General features: G+C 36.7%; 1 protein-coding gene across 10 annotated transcripts in view; it reads left to right on the top strand.

The window, feature by feature from the left end:
• Positions 1-22,345, top strand: part of SOX5 (SRY-box transcription factor 5) — a 1,099,609-nt gene that overhangs the window by 67,642 nt on the left and 1,009,622 nt on the right. The window contains exon 2 of one of the 10 annotated variants that reach the window (XM_043441160.1): positions 10,889-10,996. The exons of the other annotated variants lie outside the window; for them this stretch is intronic. The gene's annotated coding sequence lies outside the window, so the exon portion shown is untranslated. The remainder of the gene's footprint in view (positions 1-10,888; positions 10,997-22,345) is intronic. 10 annotated transcript variants of the gene reach the window in all.

The following is a 22,345-nucleotide window of genomic DNA, read 5'->3' as shown; positions in this document are numbered from 1 at the left end:
GTATCTTTGGAGATAAAGTTGAATTCTGTAAATAATAAGCTCTTTAGTTAGTTTTGTAAACAATGCTAGTTTTTTGGTATTTGTTTTTATTACACTGATACTGACAGAAAAAAATGATCAGTTTTATTTTATGCTACCATGCCTTTCTCATTTTTTTTTAGCATTTATGTTTTATATGAAATTGTGGTACATTGGAACTGTCTCATCATAGACTCTTGTTCTTAGAATGCTATGTATTACACTATAAAACACAATATTAAAATAAGAAAGTTCTTTTCCTGAAAGCACATTATTCCCAGGTACAAGTTAAAGTGGGAGGCTGAAGTTGGGAGAGTTGGAACCCTCATTTGAATTGGTTACTTACGTATAGTTTGACTTCCTATAAGTTTTAGTAACCTTTTTGTGTCTTTGTTTTATCTGTCAATAAACTCTGCTAATAATAATGTTTACTCTCTGTTTCATGCAGTTGTTGTGAGGATAAAATGAAATAATAAATGTGAAGCACTTTGAAACTTTCAAAGGTATTATTATCTGCTATCATTTTTATTGGATGTCCTGGATTAGAAAACATATCCCAGTTTCTCGCTTCATAACTGATCTACGGGGAGCAGTAAACCCATCAGGTCCCACAATTATCTTGCCTTTATATACTTGATAAGTGCAAGAGGAGCTGTGTCCATATTTTATTATACCCTGCATAGTGCTGTCTGCTGGTGGGAGAAGAGAAGGGAGTGGAGTGATTTTCCTATGCAGCCATTCCATGTACACATTCTATATGTCAGTATGCTTTCCCCAAACATTTTCCCTCTTTTTAAAAGATGGAAACCTTGAAGTTATTTTCACTGTAGTCAGGGAATCTCAATAGATACTATTATTTCTAAAGAGCCTATGACAATTTTTTCAATTCTTTCACATCACCCAATACATTCTGCGATTGAAGATGTTATCAATTGATACAAGTACTTCTGCATTTAAAGAGGAGTCAATTGCATCACTCCTGACACTGACTTTTTAAAAAATACACTTTCTATTTTAGAAGAGTTTTAAAACAGGAAAACTGTAGTACAAAGAGTTCCCATACACCACTCTCCCTCTGGTTTCCTCTGTTATTAATGTCTTGTATTAGCATGGCACATTAATTACAATTAATGAGCCTATATTGATACATTATTATGAACTAAAATCCATACTTTATTCCTGTTTCTTTAATCTTTCTTTCATATAGCTTTTTCTGTTCCAGGACTTCATCCAGGATACCACATTACATGTAATAACGTATCTCCTTAGGCTTCTCTTTGCTGTGACTGTTCCTTAGACTTCCCTTGTTTTTGATGATCTTGATACATTTGCGTACCACTGACAATGACTTTTAGCCAGAGATTTCAAGCTAACTCATTAGAAGAAAGTAAGAGAGCCACTCCCAGCCCACAGAAAAAACCTCATAGTGTGAAGAAGGGTGTAATTTATTAGAAACTATAGGATAGGGCAAATGTCTAACAAACATGTGATTCCTTTGGGGAACTGTGTCCTTTTGGCAAACTAGCTTGTGAAGTAGGTATAGGGTTTGGACACCAGGAAAGACCATGTTATCTTAACAGTTGTGCTCATGGCAATTAGTCAATGAAGCAGAAAGAGAGAAAGAAGTCATCGAGAAGCTTGAATAGTGTTTATATATATTTGTGTGTGCGTGTGTGTTAGTGGCTCAGTCATGTCTGACTCTTGGTGACCCCATGGACTGTAGCTTGCCAGCCTCCTCTGTCTGTGGGATTCTCCAGGTAAGAATAGTGGAGTGGGTAGCCCTTTCCTTTGAATTTTCTTATTTCAGTGAATTCTTTCTTTAAAAAAATTTAATGCATAAAAACTCACATCTTGAACTTAATATCTGAGACCTTGTGTATAGCAATAAATCTAAACTATTTTACAGTCCATTCTTTCATAAAAGGGCAATTTTTATCAGAAGTATCAAGAACAAAATACATAAGTATCCTTGTCGATTCCAAGAAGTCATTCAGTTATGGTAACATTGTTTAGCATCACTTGCCAATGACAAGATGGCCTTAAGTGTTTATTATAACCCTGAGTCTCTGTTTCTATTAATACTTGAGGGGACTGAATCATTGACTTTTCAAAGCAACTTTACCAAAGTCTGTGAAATGATTACTTTTTATCATTTAGGATTATTACTGGGTCTCGTCCCACGTGGGCTAGAATCCATCCTTCACTTTTTTGCAGTTGTCCAGTTTTACCAAATGACCTGAGATAGATGTACCACAGTATGCAATGTATTTTAAACTTGGTAAGATATTTCTTATGGGGGAAGATTTTAGTATCTTTGCTTCACATCAAAAAGAGTGACACTTTTCAGAGACTTTTAAATCAGGGGGAATGAGATTAAACAATCAATCAGAAGGTATTTGTGTCCTTTATTACCTGCCTTTTAGCTAGTAACCAAAATCAACAGCTATTTCAGTGTTTGAGTCTTCATTGTTGCTACATTTGGACTTTGAATTGTGAAATCTTTTTTAACCAGTCTGAAATGTGTGAATCTAACAGGCTATTATGAAAGGGAGGCAGATGGTAGTTCTTCCTTCCTCTTTTGATTGGTTTGAGCTTAAGAATTTCAATATGACCAAGAATTTGGTGAGTATGTGCCTGTAGTTCTTGCTTTAACCAAAGCTGTTTATACTTCATTGCCTCAAAGCAATTAAATGGAGTGAAGACGTTGGATTCCTAATTCAGCAAATGCATTTGAACATGTAGTGACTTGTTGGCTCATCATTTACCCCAGTTTTTTGTTTTACTAGGAGTGTGAAACAGCAAATCTCTATAATGGGAAAGGCAAAGCATTTTCTTATGCCATGAGGGAAAACACTACAAGGAAGGTGTACTGAGATCCATTACTTACATACTTTTAGAGTGTTAACGGCATTGGACAGCCCTGGATTTGAAATGTGATCTCAGTGTTTATCATAATGGATGTTTATCTTACGTCCATTTCTTTGTCCCTTCATCAGCCTTTATCCCCTTGTTCTCCTTTATGGTTTCCTATATGGGTCATTTAGTATGCTTTGGTTATTACTGTAGTTCAGAAGGCTTTTGTGCATGCTCACTTTTAAAACTTAGATTCAAGTGTTATTTCTAACTTTCAGAATCTCAAGTGTATCATTTTGCATTGCATGAAAAGAATGTGTTTTTAGCCAAACATCCGCATGTGACTCTAGTGAGCATTGCTTTGGTGATGAGGGTTGGAGGGGTGTTGGGGACACTCATGATTGGTATTACAGAGGAGGTTTGAATACTCTGACGAGGGCTACCTAGGAAGAGGAGACTCTTGAGCCCTTCCCAGAAAGCCTTTTCGGGTGCTGCTACAGGCTGGAAAAATTTCCATGTGAGGGGCCGATTCAAGTCAGAGTTACAGATCAGTTGCCGTGGGTTTTACCACAGATGTAAATCAGAGAACCCACCATACAGAGTCATCTGTAATTTCCCCATTAACTAGTCCCTTCACTTCAAGTGCACACCAGGCAGCGTGAATGGCTACCACCCAGGCAGCAGCTCTGACACGAAGAGAAAAAAAGAGAGATGTTGGGTTTCTGTTTGTTGGTTTGTCTGTCTGTCTTGGTTGGCTTTGGGATGAAGAGAATAAGGGTGAGCTTGTCGAACCTCTTATTTTGAATGTGGCAGTTTCTTTTGGTTTTAGTTATTTTAAAACTCTTTTTCTGAGAGAGTGATGTCATTTTGAGCCATGTGTTTTAGAAGTCTGGTGCTAATGTTTAGGTTAAAATAGGCAGAAAGGAATATTAGAGTATCATGCTACAAGTAAGTTCACAAGTGAGCAATAGACAATAAAAAGCAAATGAGAGAGTTTCTCCATGCCCATTTTGGATATTTATATGGATTTTGGAGCTCTTCATGTGCCTCCAACCCACCCACATAACGCCATTTAAAAAATATGATGTGTGTATCAAATGCAGCCTGAATTTCCATGAAAGCATTCCAAAAGAAACTGTGAGTTGCCCATGTAACCAATTTTTTCCCTGAATTTTCCTGTGTAAGTGGAAAAAAATAACTATTCGGGTTTCAGCCACACTTGGGTATACTGGCTTCATACCTGTTTCAAAATGTGCAGGCATAGTACTAATGGTCATATTTAAAGACAAATATGTCTTCATCAAAAAGGACAACAGGCTAGTTTACTTGATAGTAAACAGGAGGAAGCTGATTCAAAAGTACTGTGAAAGCCGTCTCTTTCCTCTTTGTCTCCCTTAACTGTCCATTGCCCATCTCACGAACAAGTCTGGGAAGCCACAGGGCAAAATTACAGGAGACAATTCTTTTCTTTAATTAAGAATTGCATACAAGTTCAAACTAAAATCAGAATTTGTTCTCGGTGCCCCAGGTGCTTCTCTTGCCCCGCATAGTGATAGAATATGTAACCTGGAGAAAATCACGGTGGAGAACAAATGGTTTCTCTTTTGTTCATCACAGTGTCTGTCCTGTGCTATTGTTTGGTCACCCAAATGTGATGAAGCAGCATGCTGAATGTGTGAAGTCTGCCATAAACAGCAGGAGGACTTGTGAACCCAAGAAACGTTTGCTCTTAGGGCTTCAACATCTATTTTGTCTTCTGTCCCTGTGGGCAGTACAGAGTGAGTTCAAATCTAGGTGTCTTTATGCATCACGTTAAAAGTTAGAATATGTTTTAGGTGCATTTAGGTGCATTTTCTGTGCGTTTCATAGACAGAAACCCTGATGCGTGGTTAGCAAAGCCTGAGGGAAAGATCAACTCCAGCTGATCTGGAAGAAAAAGTGAATACATATACCCCCCTTTGTTTCTATCAGTTGTTTTTTTTTTTTTTTTCCGGATCTCTCCTTGGGATGATGAGAAATGTGGCTAACTTGACCATGAAAATGGGTAAGTGTTAGTTGGATGGTTGTTTCTTTTTCACCACTTGACAGTTCTAATTTTTACTGGCAGGCCTGGAGGCATGAGGAGAAGGCAATGGCACCCCACTCCAGTATTCTTGCCATGGAAAATCCCATGGACGGAGGAGCCTGGTGGGCTGTAGTCCATGGGGTTGCTAAGAGTCGGACATGACTTCGCTTTCACTTTTCATTCTCATGCATTGGAGAAGGAAGTGGCAACCCATTCCAGTGTTCTTGCCTGGAGAATCCCAGGGACGGGGGAGCCTGATGGGCTGTCCATGGGGTCACCCAGAGTCGGACACAACTGAAGCGACTTAGCAGCAGCAGCTGGAGGCATGAGTTCGTAAAAGCTCCCAGCTATTTGGAAGCAAAGGTTTCTGGTCAAGTGAAATAGCCTATAATCTTAATTGCAGGCCTTATCTTCTTTTATCTTTGTTCCTCTTCCGTCATACCTTCTTGCCTCTGAAGGAGGCATGCTCAGGTGTGGGTTTCTGCCAGGTACTGTGTGACTGTCCAGTTTTCCAGAAGTCTGCTCAGACCCCAGGGAATGGGAATAACCTCCTACCCCCTAACAGATTTCATTTTAATTTATTTCTTTGGCTGTGCTGGGTCTTAGATGCAGCATGTGGGATCTAGTTCTCTGACCAGGGATTGAACCTGGGTCCCCTGTATTGGGAGCTCAGAGTCTTAGCCTCTCAGCCACCGGGGAAGTCCCCCCAAACAGATTTTACCATGTGCTTCTCTTTCCTGTAGTCTCCCTCTCACTTGACAAATGTAGTCTGGGGAGTTTGCTCCTCTTCAGACCAACATTCAACTTTGATACCTGGCTCTGATTGTTGTTCAAGTACACCGAGGTCTACAAGCAGGAAAGGATTCTAATTTCTCCATCAGAGGCATTTAGGAAAAGGGAATTGAAGTAACTGGAAATCAGAGTGCAAACATCACAGCTCCCCTCTTTAAGAGGCTTGGACATCTGTGTTGGCATAAAAAGGTCATTTTAGGCCTGAGGGGTTTCACATTGTTCCTTTAAGTTAGACCTTCCATGTAAACTATTTTCAACACTTGCCATGAAGAACAAATGACCTTTAGTTACTTGCCCAGAAGACAAATGGTACATTAACACAGTAAATATAGTTTGCTTGGCTCTCATCGTGCACTGGCTTTAACTTTCTATCAGAATATTTTAAAAGTGTAGAATCCTTGAAATCTCTAATGGATTAAAATTAATTTGTGATACTTTATCTTTTGAATTTTGTGTAGATTTGTGATAACACCAATTAATGAAAATTGTCTGATATCACCTATATACTTCAAAACACATTCTGAATTTGGTTAATAGAGGTGATCTGAGTAAGAATGGGGTTGGGGTTACAGAAGTATTTTTAAGTATTTATGGCAAAATAAAAGATTTAATACTGAACATCTTCAAAATTAAGTGCAAAATTTTCTAGTCAGGTCTAACTGCAGATTTAGTGATATTGTAGGTCCTTTTGTAGCATACTGATCAAACATGATTTATATTTGGGAACTTGGCAATACATTGTAACAGGTAAATAATAGGATAGGCCCATAGTATAAGGGGCTGAGGATTTTTTTTTTTTAAGCTTAAGGAAAAGCAAACATTTTAAGTCATGCTTGAGTAGATCCATGACGAATCACTCAATTATCTGCATTTTTCTCCTCTTCTTAAAGTCCACACCTTTGACAGCTTTACAAACTAAAAACTAAACATTTTAGTTTTGCTCCAGGGAAATAAGGCATTTACTTTTCCTGTACTGTGTTTTAACGGGGGGGAGAAAGGAGTCTCCCATCCTGTTATGGGGGAAGAACGAGAGTCAAACTCCTATTATCTTCTCTTCCCTGGGTATGGAATGTACTGAATCCTAATGTCATCCTGAGTCTAAAACTCTATTGAAAGTTTCCCTCTTTGGTGAAAAGGAGGCCACTGACTTCTATGAATCCAATGGGCAGAAGCATTTGTACATTTCCTGGCAGCTGCCTCTTTAGCAAAATGGACATTGGAATGTGTGATGATGACAACCTATTTGAATGAGATACTGAATTACATATTCACCGTTTTCTCTGGGAGAAATAGCTTGGAAAGTAGAGTGTTGGTAATTACAGAGAGAAGTTTTGTTGTTCTGAAGCAACGTCCTGCCTTAAATGGAGTATTAGGAAGGATTTCATGTTTCTAGATGAAGAAATGGGCTATTCAAAGAAATAGGGAAACATTTTGGCTTTTTCTTGTAGCTCCGGTTTCCTCATATACCTGCTTTATGTCCCTTTCAATAAATATTCATAAAATATTCTGTGTTGTGGACAGTATATAAGGTCTCCTTATGGTATTTAACTTTTGATTTCTATAAAGAAATATGGATAATATTCAGAGAATGTGGTGTGGGTCTGAATGTTAAAATATTATATGCAAACATTTATTAAAATATATAAAGGTATAAAATATTATGACACATAAAATATAAAGAAACAATTTCTAACCATTTTTAAATTTAAATTTTTGTCTTCAGATAAATGAAGCAAGGCATAAATATTCCTTTGGTTCTAATTATAGATTATTTGAAAATCTGTCACAGTATTTTCAATGAATAATTTGTCTGCTTATCTTAGGGAGGGTGTAGAGAGTTATGATGGTCAGAGATCAACTTTGATCAACTTTTTAAATAAACTCCTGATTTTACAAATGCCTGTGGCATAAAAGTTTGTTTAATATTCTTCTCTAGGTATCATATAGGCAATTATACCTAGTTTTCTTTTTTATTAAGATGCCAAGACATCCTATAAGATGTTTCATGTTTCTTTTGTTAATTAAGAGAAAACAAACATAGCTGATGAGGGGGATATATTAAATGTAATGTATTATTATCTAAATATATTAAATTTAGATATCAGAAAGGTATCTATTTATAACATTGAAAATGGTGGCAGTTGAGTTAAAGAATAAAGAGCCATGTAACAGTGAAAAATTCCAGTCCTTCCAGAGGGCTCTGTCCCTGAACAGAGTATGTAATTCACTTTCTTAATGAGCACCTTGCTGGTAGGAGGATCAGATTTGAAGAGACTTCAGGACTGGTATAAATTAACCCCTTGGTTGACAGTATCAGGGTTCAAATTCATCTCAGCAGAGTGGAATAGGTCTTTGGGGGTGAATATAAAGTCTCCATACCCAAGGAGAAAAGTGATTTCCTTGTACTGCAAGGCAAAGGGTTTAATAGCTTTAAGGGACTCAATATGGGCTAAAAGTTTTTTATTTCTCACTTTGCTTGGGGTGCCCGCCCCCAAAAAGCTATTGTTATTGTTTAGTCACTAAGTCATGTCCAACTGTTTTGTGAACCCATGGATGGTAGCCTACCAGGCTCCTCCATCAGTGAGATTTCCCAGGCAAGGATACTTGAATGGGTAGCCATTCCCTTCATCAGAAGATCTTCATGACCCAGGGATTGAACCTGGGTCTTCTGCATTGCAGGCAGATTCTTTACCATCTGAAAAGTAGAGGGGAAGTCCATTTTAGTTGAACCACCTTAGTTTTTCTCTACAGGCCATTTCCCCAGCACCTACATGCTCTATTCCCTTTTCCATTTGTCAGAATCTTGTGAATTCTCCTGAAATTCCATTTCCTGAATCTGCTTTAAATCTTTCTGTCTCTCCAAGTTTCTCATCCCTCTGAACTCAAAAGCACTTTTTCCTGTAGGTTTTTAACATTAACTTGAGTAAAGGGCCTTCTGTTATTTTTTCTTTTGCTTACTTTTTCCACCACAAGATTTAAACGTTTTTGATTCAACCTTGTACAGAGTAGTGGGTTGAGACTAATACAAGTTATTTATTGCTCTGATTATCTGATGGGCAGAATGTTATCTGTTTAGGGGGGAATGTCCAGAATATTCACTGGAAGCAGATTTCAGAATTTTTGTAAAGGATTTTTAAAAGAAAAACAAAAGACTGCTTATTATGATGCACGTATAATGTTAATTCCCATTGGGAAAATGTAATTCAGTTTCTCTGAGAGAATCATTTTATCACAGGGCATTCAGTTGTAGAAACTAATCCCAACACACACACACACCACCCCTTGTTTAAAAGTCTGAGGTACTCAGCTGTGATACAGTCTTTCTTAGATGAAGTGAGCACACACAAAAATGCAGCTTTCTTAATAAGATTTAAAGCATTGTCAGTTATCAAAAGGCAAGGAGATTCAAGATTATCTTCAATAAGGCATCTTGTCTCTGTAACTCATTTTTAATTCAAGAAAACATAGTCCTTGCCCTCAAGAAGTTTATAATCCTTTGAATAGAAATTAAGAGCAAAGGGAAAGCTTTAGTAAGATGCCACCTCTCTAATAAACCAAATGGAAACAATCAGAGACAAGGGGCAGAAAGACTAATGAGTTGAAGGGATTGACTTATGAGAAAAGGTTAAAAGAACTAAATATGGGTAGTTTGGCGAAATGAGTACTATGGAAGAAGACATGATAAATAGCCAAATTTACTCCTCTCTAAGGCTTTTGAAACCAAAGACTCTCCATACATGCAGGATGATGTTTATTAATACTATAAACTTTGTACATTACTGCGGCTCTTTTAAGTCAGCAGCATATACAAACTTGACATGTAATGGACAATGCAAATCTAATTAATCCCTGCCTTTGTGACATAATATGTGTCTGATTCAGTACACTTTTCTTATGTAGAAAATGAATTACTTTTTTTAAATTTAGCAAAAGCAGTTTGAGGACTTCATGTATTGTTTGGAGACAGAACTAATAAAATGCAACAGTTTGATTATAATGTGAGTTTATGTGTGGAGCTTAAAATACGAAAACTGCTTAGAAAACCAATTTATAGCCAATGTAGGCTCATTGTGAAGCCAAACTGTTATCACCTGGTAGCTAAATAAAAGTGTAGGTAATTTGGGAATGATCTGTGGGCAGACGTCTATGCAAAGAGTGCGTGAGTCTGTGGATGATCCTTTGTGCTTCTGTAAAACAGAGGAGTTCCTCTACCCTTGCAAGCTGAAATCATGATAAAATACACAAGTACTCATTTGCTGTTCCGTTTTGATTAAGAAGACTTCCTTCATGATTAGCATCTCATCTGAGAGGAAAACTTACGGTGCATTTAAATAACTGAATTAAAATGACAAAGAATGGGGATGCCCAATGCAAGGTTTAGTTTCTGTGGCGAGTGACTCAGAAAAGCTGAAAGAACTTTCACTGAAAAAGAAAATTGCTGTAGAGCTAAGTTAATTCACCTGGTGTTTTCACTTTCCAGAAACATTTTGCATGTTGTTATTCTCTTCTGTTTTGTTTTGGGTAAAAGAAAAAGAAATGTTATCTTCAACACACGATTTTATTTTTGAAGAGTAGAAAAGTCTGATGATTTTTAAAGGAAAATTGAGAAATCTATCTAAAATGTCTGTCTCATTAGTTAAACTGAGAAAATAAATATCATTGTAACTGAATTTGAGTTGTCTTAAACATTGTTTTTAACTCTGCATTTTCACTGTGGTTCTCTGTATTTTTCATTCTGCTATACTGCTGTGGTATTGATGAGAAAGTATATTTATTTATATGCATTTGAATGTATACATATTTGCACAATACACATTAAGTAACAAAAACATCCAAGATTGATTTTCCATTAAAGGACAGATATTGACATAAGTAGCATGTATCAGTGAGATGATTTTGAACAACTTTTTTTTTTCTTTATAATACTCTTACCGTAAATTTTTATGTGTACATTTGTAATGTGTCAGTAATTCACATTTATGTGGTTTCCTCTGCTCTATGTGGTCCTTTAAAGATACTTTCTATTCATATTTAACAGCAGTATTATAAAATAGAATCATAAGAATGAAAAATTATCCTGAAATATAAATTTTCTGGAATGAAGAACTTTGGAATGTCTATCTTTTGGAGACAGTTGGTTCATAAATACTCTCTTTGTAGGAGAGTTGGACATACTGATATTGAATATCAATGAAAAAGTGTGGAGATTATTTCTTAGGAGATAGTAACATTCTGCACTGATCAAGGACTACTTACATCTTCACTCTGGTATGTATTGATACATACATATATATTTATATATATATAGTAGTGGGGAGAGTGTAATTTCTGGTAATACTGAGTGCCAGCATTTCAAAGACTGAAAAATCTATGAGTAAAATCGTTCTTAATGTGTTATCATTGCCAAATGAAAGCTGTTCTGATTTCCCCATTCTCTCCTCTGGGGAATTATACTTATCTTTCATTCTGTGTCAGGAGAAACTGTCATTTAAGGGCAATTTCTGTTCCTCTGCTGGCATATTTCTTTTGTTTATGTTCTTTCTTTTCCCATATGGGAATCTCTCTCAGTGTGCGTGTACAGTTTATTCATGCATAAGTGGCAGCACTAGCTACTTCTCCCGTTGTCTTAGGAGTTGTTGCTGTCGCGAGGTGCTACGTAGGATGGATACTGGGGGGAAATGGCAATTTTCTTTTAATGTCTGGAGTTAAAGATAGTTCTTCTCTTCACATGTTTTGTTTTTTCCTACTTAAGATCTCTCAGTCTATAAGGCTTTTGATGGCTATAGTAACTGTGATGATTATGATAATCAAGTGTTCTCCCAGATCACATTAGACAGATTCACCAAAGGATATTTTAAGAATTTCAAAATAGTTCTGAATTTACGTAAATGGTTCCATACTGCATATTAGATAGTCCAGATTGTACTGAGGCCCTTGAGGATAGACAGAATCCCATAATAGTATGGTGGAGAAAACAGTATGGTATTGTGCCTCAGCATGCAGGCTGTAGGACCCTACCACCTCAGCCCGGATTCTTCCTCTCTATCTTTGCTAGCTGTTGGAACTTGGGCAAGTTAGTTTGTTGTATCTTTGTACTTAAATTATTCTTTTCTGAAAATAAGAATCATGTAGCTTTCAGAATTAAAAAAGTGAATACTGGCCCAGTTCTTAGAATTATGCCTTTTGTAGGTATCCAATAAATGTTAGTTATTATGCATTTTTGTAAAAGAATTCTCCACCTAGAACAGACTTATCTCATATTAGGTAATTACCTAATAAGTAAATATACAGAAAATTGAATAAATAACTGGATATCCCTTTAGTATTTCCTGATGTAAAATTTTATAGAACTCCTTTTTCATTTAATATATCTTTGTTAAAAATTATAATATGTGCAAATACTGTCTTAAGCGCTTCAGAGCTGCCGATATATTATACATGCCATTGAAGAAGGGTATGGTCTTGAGTAAGTTCTTTAAGGTCTCTTTAGCTTCTTTTCCTCAACTATGAAAGGCTTGTTGCAAAGAGTAAAGGAGACGCTCTCTTTAGAAACATATATCTGTTGTTGTTCTTCAGTCCCTGTGTCCTTTTCTGACTCTTCATGACCCTAAGGACTGCAGCGCGGCAGGCTCTTCTGTCCTCCACTATCTCCCAGAGTTTGCTCAAATTCATGTCTCTTGAGTCAGTGATGCTATCTAATCATCTCATCCTCTGCCACCCCTTTCTTCTTTTGCCTTCAGTCTAGAGTGCTTAGCTAGTGCCTGGTCATAGTAAAGCACATAATAGATGTATGTTCTAGTGCAGCAGGTAAAATATGTATAAACAAACATGTAGGGTAGAAAATGACATGTGCAGTCAGAGATTGAAGTGTTAGTTGTGCATATTTCCAACGGGGCAGTAGTAGAGGTAGAGAGTGGTCAAGGAAAGTTAGGAGGAGTTGGTGTTTGACTTATACTGATATATTGAAGAATGCTTGGAACTTAGATATCCTTTATGCAGAGAAATGACATTTCAGATAGGGAGAACAGCATAAATGAGGGAATCAGGTGCTAAATGAGAGGCCTGATTGTTTAGACCACAGGAGACATCCTCTCATACTATTAGTAGAGAGGAAAGAGTTGGAAAGGTAAATTTGAACCGGATAATAGAAGTCCTTGAGTAAGTTGGATGTTGTTTGTCAGGCATTTGAAAGACATTTAAGATTTTTGAGCAGGGGATGAATGGAACTTTTCTGAGTTCATTCAGGAAAGTTTTATTTTGCATATAAAAGTAGGATGGAATAGAGATGAAAATATTGGAAGCAAAGATATTTGTAAGTAAGATGGAATGCAGAGAGTTGGGTGACAGTTCAAGCAAGGGATGATAAGGTCCTCAGCTAGCATAACTGGGAATGCAGCGGAAGGAGCAGATGGAAAAAGAGTTAAGTGCAAGAATTGTCAGGGCTTGGCAACTGGATGCAGAGGGAAAGTAAGAGACTGGACAAATAATTCTCAAGGACTTCTAGTTTCAGGTAACTAAGAGGGTGCTGCTGCCATAAACAAAATCAGGGAACACCGGACATGGAGTGGATTGAATAGGAACAGTAACAAGCTCCACTTAGAATTTATCAAACCTGAAAAAAAAAAAAAAAAGAATTTATCGAACCTGAGGTATTGGCCTCCATCCTGGTCACCTGGGTGGAGAGGTCTTTCCTTAAGTGGATGGGAAGGAATATATTATAGTTCTTTTTATAAATTGTGAAATTTGTGGCTAGAAGTTAAATATTGCACTCTTCTGATAAAGGTGTTCCGTTATGTTATAGAAGAGTACTTTTGTTTCTCTTCTTTCTTTACAGAAAATAATAAAATGAGAGAAGTCAAGCAGAAAAGTGTAGATATGTTCTTCAGTGATCTTAGTGGATAAATGGAAATCTGATCCTTTATGAACTTGGGATTTTAATATCAAATATAATAAACTATGTTTAAATAGTGGTAAGGTTTTATAATAAGTCAAGTGAAAGAAGAAAATTCAAGGTTAATTCTAACACCTCAGTAGTAATGTAAAAAACTCTTTCAATATATTGCCACAACACATTCTGGGATATGATAAGTAGTTAGTTCTTGATTCTAGATTCCTAAGGTATTGGACAAATTGACTTTTTAATGCTTCGAACCCTGGGTTGGGAAGATCTCTTGGAGAAGGAAACGGCTACTCCCTCCAGTATTCTGGCCTGGAGAATTCCATGGAGTGTATAGTCCATGTGGTTGCTAAGAGTCGGACACGACTGAATGACTTTCACTTTCACCTTTAGTTTTGAATGTTTAGTGTTTCTTTTTGGAAAGTTTTTCTGGCTTTTTAAAAACCTCTTGGTAAAAGATGATTCTTAGACAAGTTGTTTTATTAACTGCTGGCTTCCATTAAAGTCAACTTTATTTAGGTGTTTTCTTTTTTGAAATAGGCTTTAAGGGACAAACTATGCTGATCAATTATTGTCCAGTAAACGTGCAGGCACGCACGCACACACACACATGCATGCATGCACACACACTCTTATGATTAACCCTTGTTAACCCTTGTATGTATAAATACAAAGAAGTATGACTATAATAATAAATAAATAATACAAAAGTACTTACAACTAAATAGTGTTTACCAAACTCTTCAATTTATAATAGCATTTGACGACAATGTTCATCTCATTCCAAAGGAACCTGAGACCCAGGAAAGTTAAGGGATTTGTCTGTTTCTTTAAAAGTAGTTCCTTATAATTAAACTGAGACTGTCATTCCTGTACAATACTGAAGAATTTATCTTCTCAATATGTGTCCCTCATTCTGAGGGTATTTAATATTTCTAAAAACTGCTGAACAGTGGTAATTTTCAACACTCCAGTGGTGAAATTGTGATTGTATATAGGTCATAAAATTCTTTGACTACATCTAATACATAGCAATATATTAAAATATTTAAATCTCCATCCTAGATCTTAAGTATGAGTTTACAAATAGAAATAATTAATTTTGGAAGTTTAACCTTATTTTTGAGGTGTGTCATGAAATTTTCTCTAGATTGGAATTCTCATTCTTATCATTAAAACAGACTAGATCTTCAGTATCAGTTTTATTTGATTTTGATAAAAGAGGTTTATTTTTGCTTTAAACTTTGTGAACCTCATTGTGTTCAGGGACCAAATAAAGAAGAATAAAAGACTGTCCTTGTTCTCAAGGCACTCTCAGTCTTTGGGGGATAATGCAGGCACTGCAGGGTGATAACCAAGAAGAGGGAAGCAGAGGGAATTTTCCTAAGTCCAGGCTGGAGGAGGAGCCTCAGCTTCTTAGCCATCCAGCTTCTTGAACAGTTTACACTGAAGGCTGGTACACTGCATTTTAGGTTAGCCTCTTCTGCTGTTGGTCAGTTGTCATCATTGCAAGGCTCTTTTGCTTTATTTTGCTTTGCTTTAATGGTTGACCTCCGCCTCTCCTTGTTAACCAGTTTTTGAAGGGACAGTGGCCCTCAGAATACACAAATGGGGTAGCACTGCTCAGTACATATTTTAGCTATCTTTCCAGAGAGTTGATTGTACAATTTTCTCTTCTGCTTTTAGTTAAAGTTTAGAATTAGCCTGTTGATTTTCCTCTAATGAAATTCATTCTTTCTGTACTTTATGAAATGTAGTCTATCTCTTGCCAGGTACTCATTGTTCCAGTTCTGATAATACACAGGATGGGCAGAGCCAAGAAACAAGAAGAGGTGACAGTGCTGGTTCCCACAATCAGTTCAAGAGTGACTCTCACTTTTCTCTACCTCACACTCATCACTACCAGCTTTAGCTCAGTTCATGAACATTTTGTTGTGCCTACTTTTAAACAAGATATGCTGAGTACTGAGGCTGTAAAGATGAATGGTGTATGATTCTTACCCCCAAAGTGCTTATGATCCTATGGGAGAGACTGTGACCAAGCTCTAATTTTACATGTGTTTAATATACTAAATTTTGATATAAAGTGGTATAAAATAGATGTTATTAACTTGATCACTTCTTAAATTTTACTTCTCATCTCAAATGAGTTGTAGAACTATTTTTTAATGTGGAGTAGTACAGGGTAAAGCACATGGCAATATAAGATAATTTTCATAATAAAATTACTTAAAACCCCATGATAAATATCAAGACTTAAAAAGGACATTACATTGGGTATGTCATCCAGATAGAGTTGTTCAGACATGATTTTAAGACACCAAATAAAGGCAACCAATTTTCTTAGTTTATAAGCCAAGTTATTTTTGTTAGATAAGTCATTCTAGAAGGATTCTGCCTAATAAGGCTTGTTAAACCAAGCATCTGACTAAGGCAAAATTAAATATATTCATATAGTATTATTTATGTTAGAAAGTTTGTATGAAGCCTCATTGTTTTATTTTAAATATAAAAATGATCCTTCAAATCTGCTAACTTCATTTCTCATATATCTGCTTGATGTTGTCCAGTCATTTAGTCCTTAAGAGGACAATAATTTACAGCATCCTTTATAAAAATATGTTTATGTAAGTGTTTCTTTAAAAGTCTAGTATGTTACAAAATGGTCAAACTTATTGGACAAATCCTTGATTACTCAGGATTTTTTTATCACATATTAAGTGATTTTCTAGTTTTCCTGAGCATGGCTTGCTTTTTACATTTTGTGTCCAGAAATAGCAATCAAGCATGCAGAGTAGCTGGGTAAGCTAGCACTAAGATCACCTAACTCCTTTTTAGGCTTGAGTCTCTGAATCTCAGAAAGTACATTAGGGCATTTGGTAAGAACTAGAGAGGCTAGGCCTTTGTGGACTCCTCTCTGACTGAGGGCCAGTCATTTGTGGGAGTCTCAGTCTTACGCCTGTACTCACACTCATAGAGATGTGTATCATTTGGATTCTTTCAAGAGCTTTCAGATTATATTTTTTAGTTGTTTGATCTGGAGAAAGAAAACCTAACAGCATTCCCATGGTTTTGTGAAATCTGAAGACAACAGATTTAAATATTTAAATTTAAATGGTAGACTTTACATGTTGTCTTTGTGTGATCACATGCACTCCCACTGCTTCAAGCAGAAGCTGTCTATTGTTGACTGCCAAACTTCTACCTTCACCCAGCTCTCAAGAGCCAGACTCATATAGTGAAGGGAAACAAATGGATATATAAAATAAAAACTAACTGTGGGAGATTTGGTTCAGGATGATGGCGTAGAAGGACATGCACTCATCTCCTCCTGTGAGAGCACCAAAATCACAACAACTATTGAACAGCCATGTACAGGAGGACACTGGAACCCATCAAAAAAAGATGCCCCATGTCCAAAGACAAAGAAGAAGCCACAGTGAGATGGTTCTACCATGGGATGCAATCATGATAAAATCAAATCCCGTACTTGCTGGGTGGGCAGCCCACAAACTGGAGAACAATAATACCAAGGTAGTTCTCCCACTCTTGTGAAGATTCCGAGCCCCATGTCAGGCTTCCTACCCTGGAGATCTGGCAAAGGGACTTGGAATCCCCAGGGAATCTGACTTTGAAGGCCAGTGGGATTTGATTACAGGACTTCCATCGGACTGGGGAAAACAGAGACTCCATTCTGGGAGGGCACAAACAAAATTTTGTGTGTACCAAGACCCAGAGAAAAGGAGCAGTGACCTCACAGGACACTGAATCAGACCTCCCTGCTAGTGTTGGAGGGTCCCCTATGGAGGTGTGGGTCAGCAGTGGCTCCCTGTGGGGACAGGGACACGGGCAGCAGCAGCCCTGGAAGGTGCCCCTTGGTGTAAGCCCTTTTGGAGGGCGCCATTAGCTCTACCATAGAGCCTGTGGACCCCAGAGTTGGGTTGCCTCAGGCCAAACAACTAACAGGGATGGAGCAAAACCCCACCCATCAGCAGATAATTGTATTAAAGTTTTACTGAGCAATGCCCTGCCCAGCAGAGCAAGACCCAGTTTTTCCCACTGCCAGTCCTACCCATCAGGAAGCTTCCACAGGCTTCTTGGCCTCATCCACCAGAGGGCAGACAGAAGAAGTAGGAAGAACCACAATCCCACAGAATGGAAACCACATCATATAGAGTCAACCAGAATGAAAAAGCAGAGGCTTATGTTCTAGATGAAAGGACAAGATAGAACCCCAGAAAAACAACTAAATGAAGTGGAGATAGGCAAACTTCCAGGAAAATAATTCAGAATATGATAGTGAAGCTGAGACAGAATCTTGGAAAAAGAGTGGAGAAGATATGAGAAATGTTTACCAAAGACTTAGAAGAACTAAAGAACAAACAAACAGGGATGAACAATGCACTAGAAGGAAACAACAGCAGAATAGTTGAGGCAGAAGAACAGATGCGTGACCTGGAAGACAGAATGGTGGAAATCATTGCTGCAGAACAGAATATAGAAAAAAGGATGAAAGGAAATGAAGACAACCTGTGAGGCCTCTGGGACAACATTAAATGCACCGACATTCATAGTATAGGGTTCCCAGAAGGAGAAGAGAGGGAAAGGACCTGAGAAACTATTTGAAGAGAGAATAGCTGAAAATTTCCCTAATAGGACAGAAAATAGTCAACCAGGTCCAGTAGGTCCAGGACCTTAGTAGGTTTATCCCAGGCAGGATATTCCTTAGTAGGTTTATGCTAGGCAGGATAAACCCAAGGAGGAATACACAGTAATCAAACTGACAAAAATTAAAAACAAAGACAAAATATTAAAAGCAACAAGGGAAAAATGACAAATTACATACAAGGGAACTCCCATAAGGTTATCAGCTGATTTCTTAATAGAAACTCTACAAGCCAGAAGAGGATGGCATGATATATTTAAAGTGATAAAAGGGAAGAAGCTACAACCAAGAATACTCTACCCAGCAAGAAATCAAAAACTTTCCAGACAGACAAAAGTTAAGGGAATTCAGCACCACCAAACCAACTTTACAGCAAATGCTAAAAGAACTTCACTAGATAGAAACACAAGAGAAGGAAAAGACCTACATAAAATAAACCCAAAACAATTAAGAAAATGGTAATAGGATCATACATATTGATGATTACCTTAACTACAAATGGATTAAATGTACCAGCCAAAAAACATAGATTGGCTGGGCAGATAAAAACATGTGTATGTATGCTTTTTTACTTACTACATCACTCTACTTAACCCTCCAAAGTGTATGTAGATATTTTATATTGTTAGGTCAATCATGTTTGCATTATGGCTTACAATTGTCATTATCTTTTATTTTTTTCTCCTGGCTATTGATTGTGAAAACTGATAACACCTTTTAATATTGTGATTATATAACTATTAATATTATTCACTTAATACCATTGCATCATGATTTGTCAACAGAAACTAATAGAATTCTGTATCACTGAAGGAAGGAAGGAAGGAAGAAAGAAAGAAAGAAAGAAAGAAAGTGAAGTTGCTCAGGCATGTCTGACTCTTTGTGACCCCATGGACTGTAGCCTACCAGTTTCCTCCGTCCATGGGATTTTCCAGGCAAGAATACTGGGGTGGGTTGCCGTTTCTTTCTCCAATATCACTAAAACTACTATTTAAAAGAAAAACCTGTAATCATTTAAAAAAAAAAAATCCAGATGCATATCAGAGTTACCTTGGGATTTTTTGAAAAATAAAAATGCCCAGGTATTGCTTTTTTTCTCCAAAGCTCCATGTGTGTTTCTATGAGAAGCCATGTTTAAAAATAACTGGACTATGTGATGATCTTTTACTTTTATATAGTTTGTTTCACTTTTAGATTTCATATTTAGTGTTCCCATTTCATTTAGCTTGTATTTCCAATTTCTTTCTCTTTTTTTTGTTCTTTCTCAAGCCTTTATCAAGTGTAGTAGAAAAGCTTTTGAGTATATATTTACATATATATTCACATATATATGTGTGAACTATTTACACATATATATGTAAATAGTATGTGTGAGAAAATACATATATTTTAGAAAACATGAATTTTTGCCTAGCTAAAAAATTTGTGACATTTTGATTCCACTTGTTTGACTTAGTATGAGTAGAATGCTAGCTAGATTTCTAATTTCTGTTCACTCAAAAACTTTGATATATTTCTATGTATTTTGGCATCTAGTATTACTGCTAAAAGTCTAGAAAGTTTACTATCTTAGTGATTTTTTTCTTTTAAAAATTAAGGCTTGAAACTTTTAATCCATTTCTGAGAATATAAAGAAATGTGTTATAAAAAGAATCAGGAAATTAGCATGTGATACAGTTTTATTAACTATAGATTTTGTTCAAATTTCACAAAATTTTATGCCTGTGTCCATTATTTGTTTTCATACCTTATTCAAGATTCCTCAGTATATTTAGTTGCATTGAGCAGCTTTAGCTGCATGTAGCAAATTCTAGTAAATTCTCTTTTCATTATTATTGTTACAAATATATTCTAGTTTTCCTTGTTATGGCTCTTTAGATACACCCATCATTTAAAAATGGACATTTAATTTCCAAATACATGGGCTTTTTAAAAGTATCTTTGATATTAATTTCTCACTTTGATATTAATTTCTCATTTAAATGTTTTCTTCTCTGCAATCACCCTCTGTATTTTTTTCAGTCTTCTAACTTTATTGAGGCTTTCAATGGGTACGTCAAAGATCTCTCCTCGTAAATGTCACACTACACTTGACAATACGTGGGTTATTTTAAAAAATCTTTTGATATTGATTTCTAACATAATTCCACAGTGATAAGAGAACAGACTGTATGATTTCAATACCCTTAGACTGTGACATTTTTGCACCTTGTCTTATGTCCCTGGCTATGCTCCAGTGTCTCCTAGTTTATAGTCCATGGAAACTTGAATAGAATCTATTTCCTACTGTTGTGTGAAAATTACATAAATCTTCATTATATTGAGTTGGTCCATAGTGCTTTTCAGGTCTACTCTTAATATATCTTTCTACTTTTCTGTCTATTTATTCTATTAATTTTTGAGAGTTTAATATTGATACTCCAACTAAAAATCTTAATTTAGCTACTTAAAAAATAATTGTAACATATGGTGGAACTATATGTATTTTTTTCTGTATTTTCCAGATCTCCTGTAGATGTATTATTATACTTTCATAAAGTAAAAAGTAAGAAAGAGAAAAAAAGTATGATAAAAGTAAATTTAAATGGTGGAGCTTTACAAATGTAGATGATTGTAAACACCACAGTCTTTCTTACTGCAGGGATTTGCTATTGTGTTCAGCCAGCGGTGTGACCTCACTGACTCTTGTAGCCTTGCACCAGCTCTTGTGCGCCTGGGTGTGCATCTCTTCCCACCTCCATGGTCAGTGATTTCACGGTGGGGTGGTACCTTGAAATCAGCCATCAGGGAGTATTTCACCAGGAAATTTGCAAGTTCTATTCAGTCCGGGCTTCTTTTTCCCCCTCCTGAAGAGCTGATTGTTAAACATATGAGCACAGCATTGATTTCAGCCTTAATCTTATTCTGAATGTAGATATTAGTGTAGGCTGATCATATTTACTTAGTTTTAAAAGTGGTTCCCCCAGACACTTTGGAAAGGCACTCTCTGCATAGTACTGACCTAGCAACAGAGGATGTAAAAACTAATGGAAAGATGAATGTTTTTGAATAGTTCGTACTGTAAGTAAACTAAAGGGGGAAAATTCTTTGCAGAGGCTAAAATCAGGTGATGCTTTAAAAAAGATTATTTCATATACTTGTTGGTATTATCTATTGCAGAACGATGTATCTATTATATTGCTATATGTATTACTAAGTCACCATAGATGACACCATAGGTATTATTTTTAAATTATGTTATTTTGTTCAGGGCTTTGTTACATTATGTATAACATTTTGTATGTGTGTTATATAATGTCATGTTTGACTCTTTGCCACCCCATGGACTATAGAGTCCATGGAATTCTCTAGGCCAGAATACTGGAGTGGGTAGCTTTTCCCTTCTCCAAGGGATCTTCCCAACCCAGGGATCAAACCCGGGTCTCCTGCATTGCAGGCAGATTCTTTACCAGCTAAGCCACCAGGGAAGCCCAAGAATACTGGAGTGGGTAACCTATCCCTTCTCCAGCGGATCTTCCTGACCCAGGAATCCAAATTGCAGGTGGATTCTTCACCAGCTGAGCTATCAAGGAAGACACACATACACAAACACACACACACACACACACACGCACGCACGCACGCACGCACGCACGTGCGCAGTAATGCTTAATTCATATATTATTTCTTAATTATAGTAAGGGAGTGTATGTTCTTATTAAAGGCTTTGGCAACTGATGCATGCTCTGATTGTCTCCAGGGATTACTTTTATAGAATAGGGAGATGAAAATTCAGCATAGACACAAACTAATTCCTAATGTATAAATCAAAATAGACTCCAAGTCCAGTCAGTATTAATGCCCATTTGGGGGCCTTGGAAGACACAGGCTACTGATAGAGGAACTTACTCATCTGAACCCAAATTCAAATAAAACATCTGGAACTTAGTGAACACTTTATCTTTGAAATTTTATTGCAATACATCCTCCACTGGCAATGTATGCTGGGGTAGAAGGAATGATTTGTCCTTTATTAGAAGTCTGTCCCAATTAGGATTATCAGGTCTGCGATTGC

The sequence above is a fragment of the Cervus canadensis genome, chromosome 21, assembly GCF_019320065.1.
Source record: "Cervus canadensis isolate Bull #8, Minnesota chromosome 21, ASM1932006v1, whole genome shotgun sequence".
In the NCBI taxonomy this organism is placed as follows: Eukaryota; Metazoa; Chordata; class Mammalia; order Artiodactyla; family Cervidae; genus Cervus; species Cervus canadensis.
The sequence above is the reverse complement of the archived record's forward strand: the minus strand, read 5'-3'. Positions and strand labels throughout refer to the sequence as shown.